The sequence below is a fragment of the Hyperolius riggenbachi genome, chromosome 11 (genome assembly GCF_040937935.1).
Source record: "Hyperolius riggenbachi isolate aHypRig1 chromosome 11, aHypRig1.pri, whole genome shotgun sequence".
Classification (NCBI taxonomy): Eukaryota; Metazoa; Chordata; class Amphibia; order Anura; family Hyperoliidae; genus Hyperolius; species Hyperolius riggenbachi.
Genome location: NC_090656.1, coordinates 136018532 through 136038850, shown reverse-complemented (window position 1 = coordinate 136038850; position 20319 = coordinate 136018532). Strand labels below are relative to the sequence as shown.

The 20319-nt window shown below is 42.1% G+C and overlaps 2 protein-coding genes across 7 annotated transcripts in view; one reads left to right on the top strand and one right to left on the bottom strand.

Annotated features, from left to right (window-relative positions):
- The window catches only part of LOC137538339 (solute carrier family 22 member 6-A-like), a 275461-nt gene that overhangs the window by 70269 nt on the left and 184873 nt on the right, over positions 1-20319 (top strand). The gene's annotated exons all lie outside the window — the stretch shown is intronic.
- Positions 1-20319, bottom strand: part of PPP2R5B (protein phosphatase 2 regulatory subunit B'beta) — a 117642-nt gene that overhangs the window by 65057 nt on the left and 32266 nt on the right. Inside the window, exon 1 of one of the 4 annotated variants that reach the window (XM_068260446.1) lies at positions 17728-17917. The exons of the other annotated variants lie outside the window; for them this stretch is intronic. The gene's annotated coding sequence lies outside the window, so the exon portion shown is untranslated. Of the gene's footprint in view, positions 1-17727; positions 17918-20319 lie in introns of those variants that run through there. 4 annotated transcript variants of the gene reach the window in all.

The following is a 20319-nucleotide window of genomic DNA, read 5'->3' as shown; positions in this document are numbered from 1 at the left end:
TAAACTTACATAGTCCTCAACTACCCTCTGGCACAATGAATAATTCATAGTGGGTTTTGTGATGGCAGCTAGGGATTGTCAGTGAGATTATGGGCTAGTTTATAGTGCTCAGTTGTGATGTAGAGTAATTCTGCATGTCAACTTACTGTCCATACAGTTCGTTGGGCCTGTTCACATCTCTACTTTGTAACTGATCGCATTATTCTATCTCGCTGCATGCAGGCTTTATATTAAAGTCTATGTCCAGTCTCTGTTGCAGTTCACGCTCATTACTGTGAACCCAGCTTCAAATAATTTGAGTAGATGTGGAACTATGCAAATGATTTATGGCAACTTATGGAGCTTAAAAATGGACCAAAAAGTGGGATTTGATTGGTCCATTTTCAAGATGCATAAATTTGGACACAAACGTTGTATAATCCTAAATCAACTCAGTATTATTTGGATCTAACTGATCATTCCTAGTGGTGAGCTGTCCAGGCCCTGATACCAAAAAGCAGCCCTAAATCACAATATTTCTATTTCTAGAGAAATTGTATCTTTAGTTTTTGCTATGCTTTCTGGTATTGTGGCCAGATTAATTTATCTTTGCCTTGTCTGTCCAAAGCACATTATTCTAGAAGTCTTGGTATTTGTTTTAGTTAGTGATCTGCAAACTTAGCTCTCCAGCTGTTAAGGAACTACAAGTCCCACAATGCATTGCAGGAGTCTGACAGTCAGTCATGATTCATAAAGGCAAATGCATTGTGGGACTTATAGTTCTTTAACAGCTGGAAAGCCAAGTTTGCAGATCACTGACCTAAACAAATAATCACTAACTTACCAAGTTTGCAGATCACTGGTCTAGGTGTTTAAGGGGCCCATACACTCAGCCGATTTTCTGGCCGATCGATCGATCAAAATCGATCGATCGCAAATCGGTTGGCCAATCGACCGATCGATGGACGATTTCCATCGAACTGGCAGGGTGGAATATCTAGGTCAATCTGTTGAGATTGCTTATCATTTTGCATTGGCCCTAATGGAAATCTGATGGCAAAAAAATGCCATCAGATCGAATTTCAATAGATTTCAAACTGAAATCTATTGGAATTCTATCCTAATAAAAAATGTTCTAAAAACACATCAGATAGATAAGAAATCTATCTGATGATCTATCTGCTGCTAATCTGACGAGTGTATGGGCACCTTAAAGAAAACCTGAACTGAAAATTAAAAGTCAAAATAAGCATACACAAGTCAAACTTACCTTCCATGTAGTCTACTCCTCAGTGTCTTTCTCCTGTCCCGCATCCTGTTTGTTCACTGTGATCAAGGAAATTTTCTGTCCTCCATTTTGAAAATGGCCATTACCCATAACAGGTTTCTGGTCAGCACACAGTTAAACTGTAACATCGCCCACTTGAGCCATAGGGAAACATGGACATCACTTGGTACATCCGTTTTCCTCAGCTATAACTGACAGCAACTGATATTTTACTGACAGCAACTGATATATTTCAGTTCTGACAAAATGTTGTTAGAACTGGAAGGGATCATTGTGAGAAGAAAATGCTGAGCTTCTGAGAGCAACTGATGGCAAGGTAACTATGTAATGTTCATTTGAAGTTACCTCATGTGTTTATTTTAAATATTTTTACTCAGTACAGGTTCTCTTTAAGGAGCAACTGCTAATCCTGGTCTTCTTTCTGCAGGGCAAAGCTTGCCTCTTGGCTCACCTACTATGTACTTGATAACTAGTTTGTGTAGCTTCTTTCTGTTGCAATATTTTTATTGAAATAGTTTAACACTAAAGAATAAAGTCGACTAGTACTGGTACTTGCAATTTGAGGGACAAAAGGTATTCTCAATATCAGACGTGTTAAAATATAGGATTTCAACATAGACATCTACTAGGCGCAATCCAAGGTTGAAACACTACACAGTCAATAAATAGACGTGGCTGGCCTCCCAATGGAGGTGCAGTGGGCGGACTGCAATGACGGGGTATACCCTTGCTGACATGGCAATTCCTCATGGGGTGATGAAAAGGATGGTGTAGGGCGGAAGTATTCCGGCGGCCATCTTAAGTGAGGGAAACTGGCGATTGGATGAGGGGAGGGAAATAGGAGTATTTTAAGACGCTGGCCGGTCATGCGCCTCAAGCCCCTGATGAGTGCGCATGCACGAAACGCGTAGGGCGGAGCTACGGGCGGACTGAGCTGGCGTGGAGAATTTTACTGAAATGCTTGTTTCTATTGGGAAATTGTGAGTGCACTACTTTTAAACATTTTTATTAAAGCGAATGGTTTTACACTATGTGGAGCTTCTCAGTTATTAGGCTGATGTGAGACTCCTGCTTCCATGGAAACATCTATTCGAGGCTGACAGCGAGAGTTCCGTTGGGTGTTTAAGTGCAGTTGCTGTCTTTAACTTGGGCAGCAAAGCAGAAGGTGAGAGGCCACGTATGTTGGTGGTGGTGCGTAAGCCTGAGGAAACTTGCACGGGTTGAGAAGTGTATAACTGCTGTCTGTGGCTGGCGGCCATAGCACATGGTGAGGACCAGTGTGACCTGGTGACCTGTGGTGGATTTTTTGGGCAGAGCTCACGACTAATTCCTGGCACTGGGTGTGAGGGATGTGGCATTGTCACAATACAGTATTATGCTATGGTTTTGTTTTTTCTCTTTTTTTCTGAGTGATACAACTATATGAAGATTCAACTACATGTGAGCGCAGCATCGCAAAAGGAATATTGTTATACACATCTGATGCTTGATGACTGGTGCAGCGATCCATGGACACGTAAAATTAGTTCTTGGACTTTGAGAGGGACTTTTTCTAGTCTATTGTATGTGTAAGAAATATTTTATGTATGTATGTTCACTAATTGTTTATTGTAAGCAGTGAGCGCACGAGACATAGATCAATTTATAGATAAGAAATCTATCTGATGATCTATCTGCTGCTAATCTGACGAGTGTATGGGCACCTTAAAGAAAACCTGAACTGAAAATTGAAAGTCAAAATAAGCATACACAAGTCAAACTTACCTTCCATGTAGTCTACTCCTCAGTGTCTTTCTCCTGTCCCGCATCCTGTTTGTTCACTGTGATCAAGGAAATTTTCTGTCCTCCATTTTGAAAATGGCCATTACCCATAACAGGTTTCTGGTCAGCACACAGTTAAACTGTAACATCGCCCACTTGAGCCATAGGGAAACATGGACATCACTTGGTACATCCGTTTTCCTCAGCTATAACTGACAGCAACTGATATTTTACTGACAGCAACTGATATATTTCAGTTCTGACAAAATGTTGTTAGAACTGGAAGGGATCATTGTGAGAAGAAAATGCTGAGCTTCTGAGAGCAACTGATGGCAAGGTAACTATGTAATGTTCATTTGAAGTTACCTCATGTGTTTATTTTAAATATTTTTACTCAGTACAGGTTCTCTTTAAGGAGCAACTGCTAATCCTGGTCTTCTTTCTGCAGGGCAAAGCTTGCCTCTTGGCTCACCTACTATGTACTTGATAACTAGTTTGTGTAGCTTCTTTCTGTTGCAATATTTTTATTGAAATAGTTTAACACTAAAGAATAAAGTCGACTAGTACTGGTACTTGCAATCTGAGGGACAAAAGGTATTCTCAATATCAGACGTGTTAAAATATAGGATTTCAACATAGACATCTACTAGGCGCAATCCAAGGTTGAAACACTACACAGTCAATAAAGCCTCAAAAATGGTCCGCCCCCTGCACTTTGTGCTCTCCTCAGTTTTGCAACCAGTGTAGCCTCTTTTGAGGGAAAATTTCGGGGCATCCATTAGTCGCATAGCTTTTCACTTGCCTTACCTCACCTTCAGCTAGGAAAAAGAAGACTTGAGATCTAAGAATGGCAAAACCACCACTTTGTCAACAAAGAGCAAATCAAAGTAAACATTTGTTTCTTTTTTTGTTTTTTTGTTCTTTTTAAAAAGGTTCCTCCAACATCCAATAATGTCACTGGCAAAACCTATAAGGTATATGAATATACATTTCGGCAGGGATTCCCATCTGTTTGGTACTACATTTACAGAGATAAGATGTAGGACATTACTGTGGTAGGAAGAAGACTTCTATCAAAGTGGACCTGAAGTCTTGCATAGGACAGAAGGAAAACAGAGAAATGCACCCTGTATGTATTTAGAGAGTTTAGCCTGTCTAATTCCCCCTCATCTGTGACTAATCACAACTGTTATTTGATCCCTCAGCATTGTCAGCTGGGGATCAGCAAGACTGCCAAGCAATCTGCATTGTTTAAAAAGGAAACAAATATGTCAGCCTCCATATCTATCTCACTTCAGGTTCCCTTTAAGAAGGAAACGTTTAGGATTCAGCAATATATGAAAATTATCAGTGCGTAGTGTGTGATGAGGAGTCTGAAGATACTATATGAAGCATACAAAATCTCAACTTTTGTTATGGTGGGTAGTTGTGGTTTCTGTGGCAAAAGGAAAGGTCAGACTGGGCCAGGAGCTTTATTTTACTCCAGTGATGCTGCTTATTATATTCCTGACTGTGGGGCAGATGATGTCTGAGGGTATATGACCTGACAATCTACAGAAAGGAAGAGGAAACATTGCAAAATCACACCTCCCAACTTTTTGAGATGAGAAAGAGGGACACTTAAGCCACACCCCTGTCACACCCTTGATCACGCCCCATCACACCCCCTAGTCACACATACCATAAAGATTTCATAAGAAAACTATGTTGTTTTATAATTCAAACCACACTGGTCCTCTCTATCCTGGCTCATTTTCATTCATATTAACATTTTAAAATTAGTAATATAACAATTTAAGGGATGGGAATAAAGTTTAGAGTCAATCAAACACATTTTTTAGTACAAATATATATATATATATTTACAAAGAAAGAGGGACAAAATCCTGAAAGAGGGACAAATGAGGAGGAAAGAGGGACAGAGGGACAGGGCTCCCAAAGAGGGACTGTCCCTCCGAAAGAGGGACAGTTGGGAGCTATACAAAATAGTGTTGAAAAAAATGATTTTATGTAGTGTACCAGAAGTAGGATGGAATTATCTGGAAGGAAGGCTGATTTAAAGGGAACTTAAACTGAGAGTGATATGGATGTTTCCTTCTAAACAATACCAGTGGCCTGGCAGTCCTGCTGATCTCTGACTGCAGTAGCGGCTGAATTACAGACCTGAAACAAGCATGCAGCTAATCCAGTCTGACTTCAGTCAGAGCACCTGATCTGTATGTTTGTTCAGGGGCTGTGGCTGAAAGCATTATGCAGGGAATACACGGGTCGATCCGGCGGCCGATTAGCCGCCGGATCGACCCCCGCTGCATCCCCGCGAGTGCGCGCGGATCGATTACCGCTCGTCCCCGCCAGCGCTCCTTATCAGCGGCTCGATTCCCTTTGCCATTGTCCGCCGGCGGGGATCGAGCGGGCGGGGGTCGAGCAGCGTAATTGGACCAGCTGACTATTATCAGCTGGCCAGATCAGCTGCTCGATACACGATACAGAAACGTACCGTGTATCCCCAGCATTAGAGACACAGGATCAGCAGGAGAGTCAGGCCACTGGTATTATTTTAAAAGGAAAAATCCATGTCCTTCTTAGTTTATGTTCCCTTTAAAGGAAAACTTAAAGAGGAACTCCAGTGAAAATAATGTAGTAAAAAAAGTGCTTCATTTTTTACAATAATTATGCATAAATGATTTAGTCAGTGTTTGCTCATTGTAAAATCTTTTCTCTCCCCGATTTACATTCTGACATTTATTACATGGTGACATTTTTACTGTGGGCAGGTTATGTAGCTGCTCCTAGCTGTTTTGCCTGTTAGAGACAGCTGTAAACAGCTAATTCCTGTCTGTTACATTGTTACATTGTGGCAGTTTGCCCAGAGTACCGGGGTACTCAGAGCTTCTTGTGGGAGGGGTTTCAGCACAAAATCAGTCATACAGCGCCCCCTGATGGTCTGTTTGTTAAAAGCATCATATTTCTCATGTAAAAGGGGGTATCAGCTACTGATTGGGATAAAGTTCAATTCTAGGTTGGAGTTTCTCTTTAAGTCAAAAATGAAAAATGATATTTACTCACCCGGGGCATTCCTCAGCCCCCCGAAGCTGGATGGTGCCCTCGCAGCCCCGCTCCGATCGTCCTGTCCCCGCCGGTGGCTACTTCCGGGTTCGGCGACAGCCGCCGACAGGCTGGGAACGCGGCTGATTTTCCGCATTCCCAGCCGCTATATCACCCTCTATGCTGCTATAGCGTATATGTTATGTTAATCGGATCGGGCTTCCTCTGTAGCAGCGTTATCCCTCTTGTACGCCTGGGGAGTACCACCCTGTGCATCTGGTGGGCTCGGATGCCAGTACCATTTGTTCTATATACTTCTGGCCTTTTTTTCTCTTGATTGAGCCATACAGAATCTTGTGTTATGGCCTGATGATGGGCACATTTATTGTATAAAGAGCCGGAAACGAACATGTGTCGTTGCCTTTAAGACACAACGTCTATTTAAAAATCACAATCAAACCAAGCCAGAACATAGTGTTTGTCAGTTCCACCAGCTTCATTTTTTCTTTTTGATGTATCACTGATTATATGAAGATTGATTATATGGAATTGAAGAAACCCTCTTTTAATGTTTTTTCTGTACATATTAATAAAGTTTTTCTACAAAGTTTTGATACAACAAGACTGCACTCCGGTTCCTCAATTTTTTGAATCTATGTCCTTTTCTGTAAAGTAACCAAGGTTTATACGGGCAAGGTGGATTGCCCTTAAAAGGACTGTGTTTTTGGTCCTTCACTCTATAAAGGACTATACCCAATTATACATATACACCCTTATCATCAGTCATATTCCCTTGCAAAACTCCATTGCTGCTGCTTTTTGGATGCAAACTGTTTTGGAAGCTAACATCCTCCATGAGTGCAAATTGTAGCAACTGTTTCAGATGCAATTGGGTGCATTAATGCCTTTAAAAAGGCTTTCCACACCATCTTGCTGTTAAGTCTTTAAGATGCAGCCTACTTTTGGATGCGCTGCCATTTCTTCCTACTGTGTACAAAAAAGCTTGAATTGAGCCCGATGACTGGAGATAGTATTTGTACAGCCTACCAGGAAACCTTTTTAACAGACACTGATGCTCTAAGGTGACAGGAAGCAATATCACAGCCACAGAAGTCAAGATAAGCTCCAAGAACTGTTCCTATTTCTTCTCCATGTTTGCTTTGCAGCAGTCTTTTCCATCCTCATGAGCAATTTAGCCTAACACTGATTATCCTCCATAAGCTGTGAATAGGTAATGCTGCCTTACAGTTAAAGAGAAACTCCGACCAAGAATTGAACTTTATCCTGATAACCCCTTTTACATGAGAAATCTATTCCTTTTCACAAACAGACCATTAGGGGGCGCTGTATGACATGATATTGTGGTGAAACCCCTCCCACAAGAAACTCTGAGGTGGTACTCCTGGCAGTTTCCTGTCTGTGAACCTTGTTGCGTTGTGGGAAATAGCTGTTTACAGCTGTTTCCAACTGCCAAAAAAGCATTCAGCAGCTACATCAACTGCCAACAGTATACATAATAATTGTAAAAATGAAGCACTTTTTTTTTTTATTACATTATTTTCACTGGAGTTCCTCTTTAAAAGCTTGGAGTACAAGTCAACTGAATGATGAATTGCTGGTATCGGCCCATTAACAAGTTGCCTATTGACCTCCTTCCATCTTCACCAACAGAGCAGTGAGATTAACAACAGTGAGATTAGAGTTACTGCACAGTGCAAGAGTAAACTGAGAAAGGCTGCTTTCTGAGCAATATAGAACATCACATTTTCTCTTTATTCAGAGCAAAATATGCTTTTAACAAAGATATTGCCCCCCCCCCCTCCCCCAGCTCATTTTACCCCTGAGTGTCCCAAATGTAGGTGTCCAAAAGCAAACAATGTATTGTGTCCAGTACTGCTATGCTATTGACCATTATTGGGATAAATATGAAAGTACTTGAACAGCGGCACCAAAATAAGATATAACCTTTTTAAAAATTGTTTAAAAAGGAGGTAGTGGTGGACTTATCTCCAAAGTAGACAAACGCAATTCAGTTGTTTTATGTAAAAAAATAAAATTTATTAGATACTCTACAATGCAACGCGTTTCGCAGGTTCAATCCTGCTTCATCAGGCAAATAAAGGAGCAGAGCTGGTTAGAGTCTGGTGTGGAGCCAAGTGCCTCTGCTTGTCTCCACACCAGACTCTAACTAGCTTTGGGTGGCCCAATGCAAAACGTGTACTGGGGCCCACAGCTTCTTAGCTATGCCACTGTGTGGTAACCCACTCTTGTGAGTAGAAATGTCTGACGTTGTTATCTCGTAATTTTGTGATTCACTAGGTTAGGCTCTCGGTATCCCTTTCTGTCATTATTGGGATAACGTCTTGGATTATGCAAATCGAATGTGTAATAAGAATAAAACAAAGAATGCATTGTTGTGCCTTTTCAATTATTTTGATGGACAGGGTGAAGATGTGACACAAAAGCCTTCAGCACTTTATCATATCATACTAGCAGTGGCTAGGAGAGTGATTTTTCAACACAGGATCTCATCTCAACATTCTACGACCTTGGCCTTAAAAAAAGGCATGCTTGCTCTGTTTACCCATGAGAAGCTATACACCTACACATCTCTTGAAACTCATACAAAACGTTTCTTTAAAACCTGGTGAAAATGCACACTTTCACCCCTTTGGAAAGAAACTCTCTAATGGGCCACTAACGACATGGTACTGCCTGGAGGATATAGGAGGCAGTCTGGGCGCTGTAAATTGATTGATAGCAAATAGAAGGTTATGTATGCTCATTTGTAGTTATGCTCCTTTCTTAGCTCACTGAAATAGTGCTGCAGAATGGACTTGGGTAATGTAGGGCTGGAGGACGTGTAGGACATGTCCACCCACACTAGCCCCGATATAAAAGGAAACCTCAGACTTTGCAAAGAAAGAATGACTGTCACATTCACATGCTGCTGCAATTTTTCTCTTGATAGAATTCTCCTCTGCATCTCCACAACGCTTCTACAAGCAACAAAATGTGACTGTGCTATTCTTCATAGCATTAAACACAGAGCACACCCAGTGGTGTGCATACAATTCCAGTCAAACTTCAGTCAAACATTGATCGGCATGCTTTTTCAAGGTTAATGGCTAAAGTATTAGGAGTGGGCAACTGTGGTGTGTCGTAACGGCCGCATTGTAACTCAGAGCGTCACACTCACACATGAATGCAAAAGCAATGCGACAGTTGCAGTGCGGTCTGACGGAGTGCCAATGCTCTGTATGCAATGCGTCTACCACATAACACCTGCGTTAACAGCACAGTGAAGCATACTTTTCATTGACTGTGTGCTTCACTGTATGCAACACAATGAGCGGATAGCACTCGTCGCCGCTTTCCCGTTCCTTAGGTAGAGACACATTAACTGTGTCTGTTAAAGGAACACTATCAATACCCAAGTGTTCTAAAATGACAATGCACAAATAATGTTTAAGTAGCTGTGTAAACATTTTCATACTTTTCATGTTAAATATCAAAGGCAAAAGCTTTAATTCACTGTGTGTAGATTTTAGCTACGTTTGGAAAGTCTCATTTGCAGAGGTATCCATCTCTGCAGTCTGACATACTAGGAACAGTGTAATATTGAAGCAGAGTTATATGCCGTGTCCTCGTTCCCGCTAATGTCACCATATTGGGCCTGTGCAGTACGCTCCTGGTGACATCAGCGGGATCGAGGACACGGCAACGCAGGCGCAGTGGTTTTCAGACTTTAAAGTTTGAAATTCCAAAAGTGAACCGGAGGTGGGGCCGGGGCATCGGTGAGTGGCTGCGCCAGCACAGGAAGTCTGTGGGGGACCATTAGAAGCCACGGGTAAGTTCAACTAATTTTTCCCCGACCCCCCTACAGTATTCCTTTAAGTTTGTGTAATTGGCCTCAGTGCCCACTAACCTTTTTGTCACAGTGCCACAGCAGAGAAGGGCATATTGACCTCACACTCTGTATTACGCATGGTACTGTCAGTGAAAGATATAAACTATGATGGGTTAAACTATTCAACACCAACTGTGTACATCCCAATGAAAAACACTGTGAAAATGTTCATGTGAGTAATTATATCTGACATTTCCAAATGATGTACTATATTATTGACAATACCCGTGATATTCAATACCAGTACATGGCTGTCAATAGTGAGAAACAATGACAGAATGATCCATTTGTCAGTTTGTCCATCTGTCTAGTCTTCTGCAGAGGAGCAAACTCATCTATCTTAGGAAAATCTAATATAGCATAGACTGTATGACGCGGTTTGTGTTTTATTTCATTTCCTGAGTGGCTGGATAATGATTTGCTGACAGCAGAAAGAAATGGGAGTGAGATGAGCACAGAATAATACTCAGGGGAAATGGTGAATGAAGAAAAGAAACAGGGAGGGGAACAGGGCATTTCAGAATGAGGGAAAGAGCACAGAGGATAAATAATGAGAGAAAAGCTATAATAATACACACAACAGATAATTCATAAAGAAAAGGCTATAAGAAAAAGACAAAAAATGCACATTTCTGGGCATTAAAATTGAGCTATGTGAAGACACAGGCAGAAGAACTGAGAGACATACGGCTCAGGCAGATACACATGGGTGAATGTCTTCAGAGACTGTAACCAAGGACACCCACAGAGCTCCTCTGCCACCATATGCCTCACTCAGAAAATTCATCTATATCCAGTGCCAAATACAAGCTTAGAAAATAACACAATGCAGTCAGCAATGTCTATGTTTTCTCCAGTGATATGACGTTTAGTGATGAAGACCATGCAGGCATGGGCAACATACTAAATGCTGTACTGGTGAAATATTTGACCAAATAGGTCAATGGCAAGCATTCTCCATAATTCACTGATGTACTATGACAACTGGAGAAAACAATGGCAAAGATACTGTACCAGTAAAAACATCCAACATTATTCCCAGCACAGCCTAAGGGGCTATGGCTCACTAGAGCGCTTTTAGTCATGTTTTGGAATCTCCACTGATTGCAGGGAATTTCAAAAGTTCAAGGCTAAGAAAATTCAATAGAGGCAAACCTACAGGAGCGATTGCGATTAGGGAAATTGCAATTGCGATTCAATACAAAAGATAGGACCACAGCAAAATCGCTTTTCAGTTGCTGTACAAAGCAATTTTACAGCACTTTTACTACCCACAATCACCTGCTGTACCCAGAAGCCTTTGAAAAATTGTGTTAACTTCCTCTCTTTCCTGTCAAGATAGTGAAAGAGGACTGTTACACAATTTTCCACAGAGACCTGCTATTTTTAGCTTTGTGGGGTGCAAACAGCAGAGATGGCCAGCAAGAAGAACTGGTTTACAATGGAGGAGCTAAGTAGAAAGGTCCAACATTTCCCTATTATGTATGAAAAGAAAGGATGTAATGAATACAAAATGTGAGGAAGGGTGAAAAATGCCTGTATAGCAATGGGCATGCAGGTGTACCCAAAGAACACTGACCCTTGTCTCCCACACCTCGAGCATAGGGTGGATCCAAAACCTATGGGGCCTGACATAGATAGGGGGCAACATGTGACTTTGCTTTGACTTGGTCAATGAAAGACTGCAACAACTTGCCCCCTCCCCCAGTCATGCCTCCTCTCTGCCTAGCTCCGCCCCCCTCTAGGGGCTTCTTTCTCCTCCTTCGAGCCAGAATTTCAGCTCCAGCCATCCAAATTATCCATACCAAAGAATTTATGATAAGAATCCAATATAATCCACGAAACTCAGCAATTCTCAATCCAGCAACAAACTCTCATCACAAAAACCCACACAAACTGCAGAGATACTTGGCTTTTATACCCCACAATTTATAAAATAGCCAACCACAAGTTTAGATGGCTTTAAACCAATCACTTTAAATCGCAATGATTTAAAACACCATAACAACCAAAATCAATCACTCTGAAAACGCACTAAAATAAAATTGCTTCTAAAATCACCAGAAATCACTCTAAAATCACTTTACAAAATGCAAGCAAAAGCGCTAAGCGATTGTGAACAGCGATCTGTAGTGGACCCCTGGCCTAAGGCAGGCATCCGCTGTACAACATTTTAAAAACATTTTATAAAAACATAAAATCCAACAAAAATGAAGGGATTTTTGAAGGATGTTTAGTCATTTTATAGATCAGACATTGATCTGAAAAGACTGTTCTTTGAGAGATAGCTAACCGGAAGCATGGAGTGAAGGGGCGTGGCAGCCAGGAGTGGTAGAAGAGCGCAGCTGCACTAGATTTGGAATAAACTGGGCAGTACAAAGCTAGTGACCTCAACAGATGGTGCAAACAACTTTTATTTCCTTATTTTGTATTTATACAGCACTGACATCTTCCCCAGCATAGTCTTATAACTAACAATCCCTTACAAGGACTCACAATCTAATTCCTAACATAGTCATATCATAGCTCCCAACTGTCCCTCTTTTGGAGGGACAGTCCCTCTTTGGGAGCCCTGTCCCTCTTTCCTCCTCATTTGTCCCTCTTTAAGGACTTTGTCCCTCTTTCTATGTAAGTATATATATTTCTCTACTAAAAATGTGTTTGATTGACTCTAAACTTTATTCCTATCCTTTAAATTAATATATTACTAATTTTAAAATGTTGATATCAAGGAAAATGAACCAAGATAGAAAGCACCAGTGTGATTTGATTCATAAAACATATTTTTCTTATGAAATTTTTATGGTATGCGTGACTAGGGGTGTGAACGGGGCGTGATCAGGGTTGTGGCAGGGGCGTGGCTTAAGTGTATCTCTTTCTCATCTCTAAAAGTTGGGAGGTATGCTATCCATCATATAGGCTAATTTTTGGGATGTGGGAGGAAACCCATGCACAGGCAGAACATATAAACTCCATGCAGACAGGGTCCTGCTCAAGATTTGAACCAGGGACTCAGAGCTTGAAGGTGGGAATAATATTGGGTCAGATGTCTGCTTGGGATCTGATTTATTATCGAGTGGAACATCATGACAAGATATTAGACAAACAATGTGAGGTAGTTATAGATTATTTACCACATTCCTATCTTTCAGCATTGTGAAGCTGCCACTCGAACCTTGAGGTGGATTCAAATGGTATTAGAATACTTGTCTGCATACCAAGGGACATGCCAGGGAGTCACGTCATAACAGACAATGGTGGAACTATCGAGACTGGGACGCCTAGGACAAAGGTTGGTCACATGCTTTGGTGGATCCTGGAGACATAAGTCACTTCAACCCTCTGCTCCACTGCGCACTCTGCATGGGCCTGACTTTCCCCCAAGCAGATATATTCTGATAGGCATTGCGGTGCAGGAGATGTATCCTGATATGCATTGTGGTGGCCGGAAGCTCGCAACAACGTCACAGGCACTTCAAACTGGTGCAGCTGCGGAGCACATAATGACAGGGGACTAGGGAGCAGTCCCCGAAGGTAAGTAATGCCTGTCAACCCCCCAGCCCACTCTATTCATGAACATCCCTTATTGGAACATTTGTTTTAGATATTTTGTCACATAGGTGCTTAATTTCCTTTAGAGTACCTGGTCTATAGCCCCTTCACCAGCCATTTCCTATGCCACAGACCGCTCTATCTACAGTCACACTCTTATCAGAGATTACAGTCTGTGTGTCAACCAATTCTTCCCCCCTTTGCAAAAGTCTCCTGTGACACAAAAATGTAATATCCGAACACTCTCTTTGCTGAGCTGTCAGATGGGAAATTGAAATCTATGCAAGGAGCTGACCTGGATGTATGCTATCAGAGTATCTGCCAATCTGCCATTGCCCACTTGTTTTGAAATGTGCAGCCTCCAGGTTTGTCATCCCAATCCTTGTTTCACTATCAGGTAGTCACTGATATGAAGCCTGCATCAAGTGATGTTAAAAAAATGGCTGAAGTGAGGCAATACACTGCGAGGCGAAGGTAAGCATGCAACTTTAAAATCGTTTCTCACTAGACGCACTCATATTTCTAACTGAAATGAACCATGGAATATGTATGTTAAATGTGTCAGTAATTATAAGGATGCTACACACACACCACAATAACACACACACACACACACACACACACACACACACACACACACACACACACACACAGATTGTGATACATGCAATGAGCTATAAATGATGTAAGTGCTGGCTGTGCATGAATACGGTACATTAATATTGTAGATGCTGCTCAGCATGACGGAGGCATGCAGTCCACTTCTTCTATAACAATGAACAGAGCAAAGCACAATACATGTGCATAACATATACATGTGTGCATGTTATATAGAAGGCCTTTTCTCAGAAAAAAAAGCAATGCACTCAGTACTGTGGGTTTGAGTGATGATGTACAGCTAAGCAAATTGCATGCAAAAGTGCTAGAAAATCAGGGAGAAAAAAAGATTCTAGAGGTAGGATGGGCCCAGCCCTCTGAATGTCAGTATAAAAGATGATGATGTTATCTGAGCAGAGAAAGCTATTGATCGGAGGATCAGCATCAGAGATAGGAGGAGGAGCGGATGGGATGGAAACGCTAGAAAGGGGGAGAGATGCATGACAGTCATGGAGAGAAAGCCATGCAGACATTAATCATTTCTAAGAACACTTTGCTGCTAACCTAGAACGTCACAGCAGCAGTGGCCAGCTCATCACCACCTCTGCTGCTAAATAACTGTGAAATTAAAGGGTAACGCCACTAAATAACATGCACAAATATAACCCCTTTCCCTTTATTTTCCAAAAATAACAGCTGCAAACATAAAAGCTCTATAACATAGCTCACACCTTCCCCTCTGTTACATGCAAATCTGCATTTAAAAGCCCAAATCTGCCACTTTTCCGCATTTTGACTTCAGTGGCAGATTTGTATCAATACATGTGCTGTATTTACATACTAAAAATGGTAACATTGTACAAAAATGTCTGCCCAATATCTAAATAATTGCCCTTATCTCCAAATGCAAACATAAATGAAGATGAGCTAGGGAAGAAAGAAGCAGAGAGATCTGAGAAATGGAAATGTCTTTTGCTGTTGAGCCTGAATGGAGGCGTGAGGAGGGTGTGGCTGGAGGCATGTCAGGGAGTTTTCTCTTTACAATTAGATATTGCTTGCCTCTGAGGCTTGGGAGTTTTGCTATAGTACTACCCAGAACTGCTAAGCAAGGTTTTCTTTTAGATATAAAGTATAAGAGAAGTGGCAGAGAAGGGCACATAGTTACAGAACATGGATTTCTCTAGTAATAGACTGTGATATATCTGTAACGGTTCCTGTGAATTGCCATGAGCTTGTGCAATAAGTCATGTAACACTGTTGACTGCCCTGGGTGTAGATGAGCATGTTACCCCTATTCCCCAGATAGCAGTATTGGGGGGCCTTTTGCACCCCCCCCCTGCAACATAGCAATATTAGATTTCCTTTGTGCCCCCTCCCCCCAGTATTAAAGAGAATCTGTATTGTTAAAATCGCACAAAAGTAAACATACCAGTGCGTTAGGGGACATCTCCTATTACCCTCTGTCACAATTTCGCCGCTCCCCGCCGCATTAAAAGTAGTCAAAAACAGTTTTAAAAAGTTTGTTTATAAACAAACAAAATGGCCACCAAAACAGGAAGTAGATTGATGTACAATATGTCCACACATAGAAAATACATCCATACACAAGCAGGCTGTATACACCCTTCCTTTTGAATCTCAAAAGATCATTTGTGTGTTTACCTTCTGTCCCCTTCTTCTCTCATGCACTGAACATTACAGGCTTCCTGCAGACAGCTCTGCCTGTGCCTGTGTTTGTAATCCCTCAGTATGTGTCAGCCAGCTACTTTCACAGAGGAGGATTTTTATCCAGCTCTCTTCTATTACTGATAAGATAGCAGAGAAGCTGCTGGCTTATGTAAATAAAACACACACTAGAGTGTGCATAGAGGAACAGACCAGCAGGGAAGAGTTGGCAGCCTTCCAAACACAGGCCGACAAGTCTGACAAGGGAAAGATACATTGATTTATTACAGAGACCGTGATAGTACAAAGTGCTGCAGTGAGCCAGAACACATTAGAATACGTTTAGGAACTTGTAGGATGGTAGAAAAAACGTTGTAATTTTTGTTACAGAGTCACTTTAAGAGCCCCACAGCCCATATGGCAGTAATATGTGGGCTTTAGCTCCCCAGGCCCAGATAGTGGTATTAGGTGGCCTTTGCCTGCCCCTAACAAAGGAAAGCACAGTGAAGCATAATATTTCACCTATTCTGCACCACACTCCCTCCTTTCTCCCTCAGCATGCGCCAACATCCTGTATCACCCTGCTGGCACCTCTTTATTCCCTTCTGGCACACATGCACTGACATAGCAAACCAGTAGGTCATGGGGGGGAAGGGATGTCGCTGCAGGGAGCCATGGAAACCGGAGGACATGAAGTAAGAGCTATGCTTACTTACATTAATCCCCATTTGTCACCCATCCCCCCTACCACCACCACCATTTGGAATGATCGCACAGCACCCAGCAATTTACTTTGCTTAATTTAATGTTTTCAGTCAGCAAGGGAGCATAAGCAACAACTTGAGACATGAGACATGCTGCAGCTCCGCACAATAACACACTGGCTGGATGGCTGCGAGTCTGTGACAAACAAACTGCTCACCCTCAGCCCTCAGTCAGGACAGCAGTGCCACCTCCTCCCTTCTGCTGTGCAAGTCAAATGAAATACTGCTGCACTCTTGCCTCCCCCCTCCTCAATCACTGTCACACTTCTCACACAGCACAACAAGCTGCTTTTCCCCAATGATGACCTCTTCGCCTTCCTTGCACTCCTCTCGCTTCTCCACCTACTCTGACTGCATGCTGTAAGTGTAAACACACAGTATAAACATGCCACCCCTGTAATCTCTGTGCCTGATGCAAATGTTTCAGCTTGCTTCATGGGAGAACCGGTCCTGGTTGCACCTGTTTGTCTGTCATCTTCCATATTTTCGTATTATGTAGTATATACAGGCGCTGATCCAAACTTTATCTCGTGTATGTTCCACCAGCTGCTCAGGATCAACCACATCCACCATCGGTTTCAAGAAAAATGCATATAAATCCACAGCGCTTGGTACTCAAATCGGCATCTGCAGTCACCCCACAGTGCTCAAACGTATATTTCCACAGTGACCATCACCAGAAATAAATCGAGAAAGGTCACTTCTCCATCCGAAAATCACATAAAACATTTATTAGAAGCTGAATCTATATCACATATACAATGACTTACTTCCAGGGTCCTTTTGACAGGGACCCTTAGTAGTAATCCAAGCGCTGTGGATTTATATGCATCTTCCATATTTTCCCACAGCAGTTTCTAAATAAAATAAATATAAATATGGCCACACTTCTTGTTTTTCCATGACAGCAGTCATTGGTTACCATGAATTTATTCCTTAGCTGTCAAAGGATGGCCAACAGAATAAGAAATTGACACCAGCCAGCCAACTCACAGCTAATACAACCTAATGTCAGTCATGACTATGGATCATGGGAATTTAAAGGGGCACTACAGCGAAAAACTGCAAAATTTAAAATATGTGCAAACATATACAAATAAGATGTACGTTTTTTCCAGAGTAAAATGAGTCATAAATTACTTTTCTCCTATAATGCTGTCACTTACAGTAGGCAGTAGAAATCTGACAGAAGTGACAGGTATTGGACTAGTCCATCTCTTCATAGGGGATTCTCAGCAAGGCTTTTATTCTTTATAAAGATATTCCCTAGGCCTGTTCATACTTGCTGCGTTTGTAGAACGCGTATAAATTCAAAGAAACGCAAGTTGAAAAACGCATGCGTTTTTCTTGCGTTTGAATGCGTTTTCTATTGCGTTTTGCACAAACACGTGACCCAGGGGAAAAAAAAGAATTATGGGAACCGCAGAGGAAAACGGACGCTAAAAACGCAATAGTACGCGTTTTTGATACGCGTCCATAGACTTTCATTGCGTCCGTTTCTATGCGTATCGCACAGAACTGCGTGCAGCAATGCGGATGAGAAACGTATGCGTCTCATACGCATACATGTGAACTACCCCATTAAAAAGCATTACGAGCCGTTTCTATGCGTTTTTGGTACCAGTACGCGTTCCCTGAAAACGGCTAGGAACGCATATAGTCTGAACAGGCCCTGATGCTGGCCAGCTTCCCTGCTCCCTACACAGTTTTTTGGCAGTTGGACAGAGCAACTGCCATTCACTAGTGCTTTTGAAAATAAATATATCCCTGAGAATCCCCTATAAAGAGATGGGCTAGTCCAAAACCTGTCACTTCTGTCAGATTTCTACAACCTACTGTAAGTGACAGTAACATAGGAAAAAAAGAAGGGCCCGTTTCCACTAGTAAGTGATGCGAATGCGGCTACCTAGCCCCATTGCATCACTTCCGCATCTCCCGATGCGGAAGTGAATTGAGGAGATGGGACGTGGCTGCGGGCGGATGCGGCCGTGTGAAAATCTGCAGCATGCTGCAGATTTTCGGATCGCTCCGCACCGCACAACATGCACGCAGTGGAAACTCTTTCACTGGCGTGCATGTGATTCAGCACACCCGCGGTGCGGTGCGGCTATGTAGCCGCATCGCACCGCTCCTAGTGGAAATGTACTTCTTATTTGAATATGTTTGCACATATTTTAAATGTTACAGTTTTTCGCTGTAGTGCCCCTTTAAGTCATGTGTTAAATTGGCCAGATCCTTTTTGCCTCAATGCTAGTTTATCACAATGGGGCTATGATGAGGTTGTCATCACCAGGATATTCATTTTTAAAAGGAATCTGAAGTGATTGTCAATGTGCCCATAAATATGTACACTCGGCTCATTCAAGGATTGTTTACATCCATGAAGTGGGAGAGGGTAGGAGGTAAGAAGAGCAGTCAAGCACCCCTATTGCCAAGTTATACAAACAGAATAAAAGCAATTTTCAAACCTATATGCAATCTCTCTTTTCACTGGAATATTTTTACCTAGGATATAATTCACCTAAAGTTGTTGGGTCCTTTCCCATAGGCTTGCACTAACTCCGGGAGCATGCACAGCATATGCAGGCTCTGTAAAATGTAGTGCAGGTAGGGAACGTGCGCTTTCCTCACGCTCTGTTCCACTCCATTGAAATTGGCAATCTGTAGCTGATAAAAAAACAAAATGTCACATACTCACCTATGGAGAGGGAAGGCTCTGAATCCTATAGAGCCTTCCTGGTCCTCTCTCAGTGTCAGAAGACTCCCCGCTGTCCACCGTTTGAATTTGCCATTTCAAACATCTTCAGGAACACTTGTGTCTCAGAGTGCTCTTAAAGACCGACGGCTCCGTAGTGCACATGCGCAAGCGCGTGCAAATGTAAGCTTGCGCAAGCGCAGTATGGGAACATCCGCCTGCAATGAGGGGACTGGGAATGCCCTACAGGACCATGGCCTTCCCTCTCTATAGGCAAGTATCTGATTTTCTTTGTAAATTTCACTTCAGCATCACTTTAACATAGCTTCCGTTTACCCTTCCGATTTCACCCACTGGATCAGAGCATTTTTGGCCCAATGTGAGCAGACCCTTAGAAATTATTATCTCCACCAGAGTAACAGTGAAACACAGTGGAGGCCTGTCCACATGTGTACATGGTGGTGGTAATTTGGTCAAAACTGATAGCGCCTTCAATGCTCAGAAATACTGGCTATTTTTTGTCCATAATATAATATCAGGGAGTTGTCTGATCTCTCCCAGCTTCTTTCTGCAGTATATAAGACCCAAATCACAGCCAAAGTCATAATGAGGTATCTGCAGTGAAAAGAAAAACAAGGAATGATGCAACAGATGGTGTAGCCCCCACAGAGGCCTAATCTCAACATCACTGAGCCTGTCTGGGATTACTTGCTGAGCAAGAAAGAAGCAAGAAAGACACCCAAAGTCTGCATTGGAACTGTGGCAGGATATCCAGTATGCTTGAAACAACCTACCACACCATCATCTTCAGAAAATGCATGCAAGTGTGCCTAAGAGAATTCCTCATGTTTATTTATTAATGACCTAGTAAATGGAATAGAAAGCAATGCTGCTATCTTAGCAGATGATGCAAAATAATGTAGCATTAGCAACACTCAGCACGACAGGGACATACTACAAAAGGGTCTTGACAGCATGGCTATATGGGCAGACATTTAGCAGATGAAATTTAATGTCAATAAATGTAAGGTAATGCATGTTGGTTGTGACAGTGGCAGAACTC